Raw genomic sequence first — 8,635 nt, 5'->3', positions numbered from 1 at the left:
TTTTTTTTTTTAATTGCCTCAAAATGTTTAACAGAATGCATATGTTGGCTTAAGGTACAAGCAAACTTTAGAGACCTAAAAGGTTTTGGTTATGACTGCAGTTTGGGCACTCCAGGTTGCTGCCTGTATTGTGCAGCTGCTTCTGAGATAGGTGACATCTAAACAGTGTTGCCTTCCTTATGTTGTTTAAGGTGTTAATGATGTTACTGTAATAGACCTCAGAAATCAGATCTTCACAGGTTTTCAATTAGTTCCTTCTTTACTTATTTTCTGCTTTTTGCCTGCTACGACTGCAGAAATTCAGATAGCCTTAAAGAGTTTTAAAAGCATATAAGGCAGATTTGAAATTAAATCTTATTAACTTGTTTAAAACGATCCCATGTGTAATGTAAGAACTCTCCCAGTACTTTTTATGTAGGAATTTCATTAGGACTTGACTGTGTAACTGCTTAGAAAGAATTCTTTTGGTGGCTTGGTGGCTTCTATCGGAGTTATGAAAGGTGCACAGCAAGCTTGTGTTTGTAACTTTTTTCTGGGGACATCTGAATATATAACCTGACTCCAGATTTGTTCAGAAGATTGGTGAAGTTACTGCGTGCAGCTTGAGGCTTCCCAGCACTCCCAGTACAGTCTTCCTAGTGCCACTTGTCAGAATTGATACAAGGAATCTGCTTTTTGGGGGGGAGTTTGGTTTTCTTCCTCACTCATGGCTCTAAGGTTTCCAGTGCTCTCTTTTCCTACACATTGGAGTAAAAGTAGTGTATAAAAATGGGAGACACTTGGCATTAACTACATTTAGATTTAATTTTTCTTTTGTCAGATCTCAACTCTGAGCCTTAAGAGAAGTATCGTGTTGTTAAGATCCAGAAGCTCTTTTGTTTTTTTTACACTGAAGTCTGAATGAAATACATTTATTACAACTTCCCCTTATTGTTGAGGCTGACGGAACTTCCTTGTGTCTAAACATTTGACAGCAGCCTTGGGGAGGGTTTTCCACATACTAAGTTAAATCTGTCCTCCTGAACAACTGTGTTATGTGCAACAAGATGGAAGTTGCTGATGACCAATGTTTAAACCCTAGGATGTGATTTGCCAGTACTGAGAATCTTGACCAGAGCTTCTGTTGGTCTTGGGGCCTGCAGCCAGATTGCCTTGAGCCGGGAGGACATTGCACAAGCAAACCCTTTTTGAACTCTTTAGTGTTACTGGTGGCCTGGTCTGCTGCTTTTGATTATTTGTAGCATCCGTACTGAAGCCTCGCAGTAACAATGCGGTTATGCTAAAGCCTGTAATGAACTCGGAAAGAAATGTGCTTGGTTAGTCATTAGAGCTTACCATTTTTTTCATTAAAAAATCAATGGGCTTCTGGATTGCTTTTCAGAGGTGCTGACTATCCTGAGTTCCTATTGGCTTCAACAGGGAACTATGAATATCTGTTTTTAAGTAGATGAAGGTGACTTGTACTATCGGTAGGAATCTCTGCTTTTAAAAACCAAAGAGGGATGGAGTTAACATGCAATGGAAGAATTTAATTAGCTTGATTAAAATGTCCCTTTTAAAGTAGTGTTTGTGGATAGGGAGGAATGGGGAGGCCAGCTCCCCCACTAACTTTGGGTTCCCATCACCTCTGTCTGCTTTGCAAACTAAAATGCAGTGGGTTTTTGTGACTGGCTTTGTGGTAAATATAGGATATAGTCCATAATACCGTGCCTATATTCAAAGGTCTAATCTGTTGTTTTTTTTTAAATAAGGTTAAACAGATACTGAAAATTAACACTCCTTTTTTTTTGGTTATGGGTATAAGAGACCAAAAACGTCTGCCTGGGCCTGAATGGCTATTAATACTACTGGGGTGAATGCGGGTGGGTTTCTGAAGCCAACATTACACACGGGGGTGATGTGATTAGCATCCCAACCAGCTCTGCAGCCCAAATGACTACTGTCTGCCTGCAGCTTGAAGCATAGCGGGAGTACTTAGCCACTCTTACACTGCACCCTGGGTATAAAAGAGAGAGGTGTAGAAAAGGGAGAAATGTCACGTGACAGTCTTGCTGAAAATATCACTTCAAGCAATGTGTCTTTTAATGAACAAAACCAATTAAAGTCTCTTTATTCCATCCCTTTAGAGGCATGTCTTTCCCTATCATCTTTCACTTTGTTCTTCAGTTTGTTTTTCTTCAGCTAGCCTTGTTCTATAATTAACACAGCATGATAGACTGCAGGGCTGAAAAGCCTTCTTATACTATTTTTTTAGACTGTATTTATTACAATTTGAACATCAAATGTTTGCCATATTGTGGCTTTCTTTCATGGTATGTTCTTAGATGAAGAATATAACAGAACAGGTGTCTTTTTGTGCAGAGCCCTTTAAAGGAAAGTGTTTTCTTTGATGGTACAGTCCTAGACTCTTTCCTAACAATGCACAGTGTCTAGACATGATCATTTAACGAGAAATTCTTAGAACACTTCCCAGCTATTGTGAGACTTGCTTCAGGGGAGCTTCAGATGTTTGCAGTTCATGCTACAGCGAAGTGTCAGCACAGTTCTGATTCTTGGCACTGCTAACTGGCTCAGAAATATAGGGCTGTAGTCATAGAGCAGCAGTTTCTGGATCTGTTGTAAGCTGACCTCTGGCTATAAAGGACTGCATTTCTATGATGGAGCTGCTTTCTTTCTGATCCCACCCTTTCTCCTCCTATTTACTGTAAATGTACTTATCTTAAATTGTGAATTGCCTTACGGGATTATTTTTTTTTTTTTTTACTTTGATGCCAAACTTCCAACTTGTGTGATGAGTGAGCTATGGTTTTTTAAGTCTCCCATCAACTTGTTTATATGATTTGGCCCATTACCAGCAGCAGGCAAACTGAACTTGTCCATTAGTTGGTTGAAAAGGTGAACTGAGACCTGTGTGATCTTACTAGGTTCTCCCTGCCCTTAAGCAACCACATGAGAAGGGCTGCACAGAAGTGTAGGTATAGTATAGAAACCATTAATATTTCATTCTGAGGGGCTTGAGCAAACTTTATTCAGTTTGGATTTATCAAGGTTCCTACCTCCAGAACTTTGGTGGAGGGCTGGGGACAGGGTGGAGCCAGACCAGCCTTGCTGCTCAGTTGCTGAGTCCTGCCACAGACTCCCCCTGGGTCCTACTGCCACTGTCTTCCTATCAGCTTTGACAGGCAGCCAGGGGCAGATAAAAATTAATTTTCTAAAATTTTTAGGGGCCCCATAGGCCAAATAGAATGGTCTGTTGGGCAGGATTTGGCCTGCGGGCCATATTTTGCCCACCTCTGCTGTAGACTGATGGTCTCACAAGACCTTAACTTTGTAGTTGTGACCTAGGGACCTAATTTAAAACCCTTGCTACAGAAAGTTGATGTTATCTTCTTCCATAAGCTGCTGTGGAAGGTAGGAAGAAAGCATATAGCAATGTGTATACTGTAATTCACGGTGTTTTTTGGAGGATCTTTTTTAAATGAAGATTCAAGTAGCTAAGACTTTGTTTTGCTTCTCTGATTGCTTGTTTGTACCAAGTCCTTATTCTCCATCCTAAAGTTAGTATTGTCACTGTGCTAAAATTATAAGCTTAACAAACAACTGGTCAAAACAGCTATTAAAATACCAGGTTTTAGAAGTATTGCCAAAACCAATTGCATTATTCTCTACTGTTTGTAGCTCCTTTTTGATAGACTTAAGTTGCCGGGTATTGTGCAGTCTGAACAAAGAATAACGGGTAACATGGCTGAATCAAAAATAACTAGGGAAATATTGTATTTGAACGTGTTAACAGATGTTAACATTTCTGGCACCTAGCACTATCTAGTACAGGGATGGTCAATTATTTTGGGTGGAGGGACGTTTACTGGGTTTTGGCAAGCTCTCGAGGTCCGCATGGGTAGACCTGTTCTTTGACAGGTGCCCTGCCCCCTGGTCATCTTGGGACTGTAAGTCCCACTCCCTAACCTCTGACCTATACCACTGGAAATCCCTGCGCTTGCCCCTGGAAGCACTCCTTTGGGAAAGATGGTTTGCCATCTTGGAATGGAAAAAACACACCAAATTGTATACTAAAAATCAAACACCCATAATATATTTTCATTTTATTTAAAAAACATATTTTTGACCTGATTTGTATGTGTTTGTGCTGTATATGTAGAAGTAATTGCATAATTGCTCAAAATGTAGTCTTACTCTTTTGTATATTGTGTGGGGTGTGCAGGGGTGTTGGGGACTATTGGTGGGTGGGTATGGGGGATTTGTGAGGATGTGTGTGTAGTGTGGCTGTGAGGTTTGTAGGAAGGGTTTGAAGGTATGTGGGGTGTGCATGGGCAGCACTCCCCTGAGCTGGGCAGCACCCACCCCCACCCCACAACAGCGGAGAGACTGAGTGCCTTACAGCGCCTCCCTGCTACTGCCAACAGCGTGCAGCCTCAATGCATTCCGTGCCCTCTCTGCTCTGCCCAGCCATGGCATGTCCTGCCACCTCTGGGCATGCAGTGGTAGCAGCAGGGACCAGTGTGTGCAGCTGCAACCTTGTGTACCCCATGCTGGCTCTGGGCTCACCTGTCAGGGCTGAGCAACAGCAGCAGCAGCTCTGCAGAAACTGCAGTTTGGCACAGGGGAAAGTGGCCCCTCCTCTTTGCTGTTGCTGGGCGGTTTTTGCTGCAGCTGCCTAGAGCCTATGCTGGCCTGCCCTACCACTCCTTCTCTGTTCCTGGCTTCCCAGCGCGGCCTCTTGGCTCCCCAGTGCAGCAGCAATGACAGTGTGGAGCAGCAGCTGGGCAGCTTACAGGTGGCAGTGAAGCAGCCACACCGCAGCCTAGCATAGTGTGGCTCCTTCACCGCCACCTGTGAGCTGCCCGGGCAGCTGAAGCAAAAACTGCCTGGCAGTGGTGAGGAGGAGGTGCCGCTTTTCCCTTGCACCAAGCAGCAGTTTCCGCCCAGCTGCTGCTGCTGCTCAGCCCTGACAGGCGAGCCCAAAGCCGGTGCTGGAGTCCAGGCTGAGCAGCGGTGGCACAGGACAAACTGCTGCTCCACATGGGGGAAAAGCGGCCCTCCCACTGCCAGCCCTTCCTGGTGCAGCTGCTTGGAGCCTGTGCAGGGCTGTCCTGTGTCTGCTCTGCACTGCCACCGCTGCCCCATGGGGCAGCCCAGAGGTAGCAGTGATGCGATGGAGACTCGGGACAGCCCCACGTGGACTCGGAGTGGCTGTACCAGAAAGTGCCAGCAGTGGGAGGGGCTGCTTTTCCCCTGTTCTGAACAGCAGTTTGTCCTGTGCCACCACTGCTTGGCACCAGACAGGTGAATGTGGGGTCAGGGCTGTGCGTGCTGGCCCTGCCTGTACTGCGGGGCTGGGGTGGGGGGGGACTGGAAGCGAGTGGGCACGCAGGAGCCTGTGACATCTAGGCAGGAGCGTGGGGCCCATGCTGGTGTCCCAGGGCCCAGAGCAGGGCAGCAGGAGTGCAGGGTCCCAGCCAGCAGGGGTTCTGTGGAGCCAGGCCAGCTCCTTTCTTTCCCTGCTGGTGCAGCCCCGCCTGGCTCCATAGATTCCTGCCAGCCCATGCCCCATGCTCCTGCCGCCCTGCTCTGGGTCCTGCCATCGCTGGCCCCAGGACACTGACATGGACCCCATGCTCCCACATGCCCCCTTGCTTCCACTCCCTTCCACCACCACTTTTTCCACTTTGCTGCCTACCCACCAGCTGCTCTGTACCACGTGGCTTCTGACTGCATGGCTGGATCACTAGACTCGGCAGGAGTTGGCCTGGCCCCAAGGACTGGGGTGATTTGCCTGTGGTCTTTCCCTGCCTCCGCGCCCTGCTTCTTACCTAAATTTCCTGCTCCGGCGCAGGGAGGCACATATGGCCCTGTGGTCCCAGGCCAGAAGCCTCTGTAAGGCAGGGGCTTCTGGTCGGGCTGGGGGGGCAGGTGGGCCTTGCTGTTACAGGGTCCTGCAATGGCTTCCCATGTGTCTACTACCCCAGGCTCCTGTCATCTTTGACAGGCAGCCAGGGGCAGATAAATATTAATTTTCTAAATTTTTAGGGGCCCCGTGGGCCGGATAGAATGGCCTGGCGGGATGAATGTGGCCCGTGGGCCATATTTTGCCCACCCCGATCTATCATATCTACGTGTCAGCCAAGGTGGAAACTACTTCACACTACCCTGGAAAATCTTTACCTATCACTAGCTAGGCTTGAACTATGTTTGGTCTTTGGCATTTTCCTGAACTTAAGCAAATGTTTGCTTGCAATTTGTTCTGCAGTCAACTGGAGATGCAAATTTGTTAGCTTACCCCGATAGCCTTTCAGATAGGTATTGAGCTGTATGGCTCCATACTGCAAAATGTAATCATGTTTTGGTTTCACCAAATTGCTTAAAGTGTAGCTCTTCCCACTTGTGAAATATATAAAACCTGTGGTCTTTTAAAATATTGCTGCTTCTCTTAAGACAGCATTACAGTGAGAATATTTATTTCATTTACTTCTATTAGAGAGAATGGGGCAGTGGTGGGGGAACCCCACCTGAATTCCCAGCAATCCAGTTCCTTTTGCTCACACTTGGCTTGAAGCTTTTTTGAGCTGAACACACACTTCGTTGGATGCACTTGGCAGGACATGGACAGGGGTCAAAAGTAGGACAGGGGAACAGACCAGGGCTGTCCAATGACTAAACTGCAGGGAGCCCATAGATGAGCTGCCCCACATGGGTCTACTTGCACCTCCCTGTGCTGCAACATGTGGTCATGTGAGTGTAATTTCCCCACTCCTGGACAAAGCATGCCTACACAGACATTTCCCCCCCCCCCCCCCCATATGTTGGTGTGATTTCCCCTTTCCTGACTTGCCCTCCGCACCACTTGCTGTACAGCAGCGGAAGCCAGAGGAACAAGGGGGAGAGACTCCAGCAGCTGTTGCAGCCAGAGCTGTAGGAGAACAGTAGCCAGGTGAGAACCCAAGGGCTGCAGTTCAACTCCTCGTGGGCCCCCTGTTGCCAGTGGGCTGCCAGGTGGACAGACCTGATATAGGCTATAAGAATATTTGACATGAGCAGCAGAAGTCAGTCTCTTTCCCTTTTTTATGTGCGGTTGTGCATATGAGCAAGTCTCCAAATCTGTGCTGAACAAGTAGTCCTAAAATAGAGTGACTATGCAAAACAGCGCCTCTCGATCAACTCACCTGTCCCGTGAATGCACTGAGAACCACATATACATTGCTTTACTACCTGATATAAGACTTTTTATTATTCTTATGAGGAGCCAGTGCTCTTCTGACAAGAAGATTTAGATTATGCATCAGCAGAACCAACAGAATTCTACCATCAGGACCCTTACTGCATGAAGCCAGAGAAGCCCAGCCTGGATAGTTTTTCTTTGAATTTGTAACATGGAGATGAAACCTACTAAATATCCCTAATAAAAAGGTTCCTCATCTAAAGCCCATGAGTCATAATGAACATTAACCCCCAATTGCTCTTCTGAGGGTGGGGCGGGGTCACTTCTAGAGCAGAGCTGCATTCTGACTGTAATTTATTTGGTTTTTCCATGGATTGGAAGACCACTTAATCACATTGATTACTGATTTTCACATATACTATGAATGCACATTAATTTTATCTTGAGCGTGAGAAACTGAGCACTAACAGTCCCTTCCTAAAGGTCAGGGAAGCACACCTACTGTGACGGGTGTTGAGCTGAAATGTCTATTGAGATAAATATTGTTGCTTTATCAACATAAATTAACTACATGATGTTCCTATATGTGTATACCATATCATTAACCGCTACAGTAGCATTAATGTAGTAGTTTGCTGATTGTGTCTGAAACAGTTGCTTAACTGAAATGCTAAATCAGGTTTGTCAAAATGTGACTCCGTAACACCACACACTTTTTTTTTGTAATGAAATGAGAGTTCCTCATGGACTTGCTGATGGTGGTTACGGGACGTGTATCTTAGTTATTGTCATCTGCCTTTTTAAAATGTAAAGATTTCTGAATGCTGGTCTTTATCTTACAGCTTTCCACATGAAGTCCTGGAAGTCAGAAGGAGACTAAGCAATAGTGAAATGACCCGTTATGTATTTGAGAATACTATGTAAGTAATAAATTGTTGGTGATGCTTCCACAATCATTGGAGAAAAGAAATCAACTGTAACTTACCATCCCTCTGTCCTTAGAGCAAGCTAACTAGATGGCTTCCCAGGTGGGAGCTTCAGATAGGAGGAAGAGAAGTGTGTGAGCATGCACAGAATTTCCCCCTGTCATGTGTGCTAAAGAAAATTCATGCATATCCTTGAGTATCTGAATTGAGCTAGACCATTTGTGCTACTCCGCATAGCTTCTGCTCCTTCCTCTAGTCCTTGTCCACCATGAGTTAGATGGTGGCTGCTGTGTAAAATCCTGTAGGAGCTTATGCTCATTTTCATTGGAATTATCCCATGAGTTTGCTGGGAGATGTGAGGATGTCCTGCTGTTGAGCCTGCCATGCTTCAGTTACGTTGTTGTACTCCATGGGTTGAGAGAAGCACAGATGTGCTTGCCTTGACTCTGCCTCACTTGTAAAGGGTTTCCCTAAACTTCTCATCCTGTTTGCAATGAAGGAACATCTGTTTTTTTGTTGTTCCCCCCCCCCC

The 8,635-nt window shown here is 45.8% G+C and overlaps 1 protein-coding gene across 4 annotated transcripts in view; it reads left to right on the top strand.

The window, feature by feature from the left end:
- Positions 1 to 8,635, top strand: part of DCUN1D3 (defective in cullin neddylation 1 domain containing 3) — a 28,870-nt gene that overhangs the window by 7,890 nt on the left and 12,345 nt on the right. For 3 of the 4 annotated variants that reach the window (XM_019507703.1, XM_019507706.1, XM_019507705.1), the window contains exon 2: positions 8,020 to 8,097. The gene's annotated coding sequence lies outside the window, so the exon portion shown is untranslated. Of the gene's footprint in view, positions 1 to 6,829; positions 6,950 to 8,019; positions 8,098 to 8,635 lie in introns of those variants that run through there. The other variant, XM_019507707.1, reaches the window with a different exon arrangement.

This window comes from Gavialis gangeticus, unplaced genomic scaffold, assembly GCF_001723915.1.
Source record: "Gavialis gangeticus isolate Ggan-Ray unplaced genomic scaffold, GavGan_comp1, whole genome shotgun sequence".
NCBI lineage: Eukaryota > Metazoa > Chordata > Crocodylia > Gavialidae > Gavialis > Gavialis gangeticus.
Note: the sequence above shows the minus strand (reverse complement) of the source record. Positions and strands in the feature narration are given on the sequence as shown.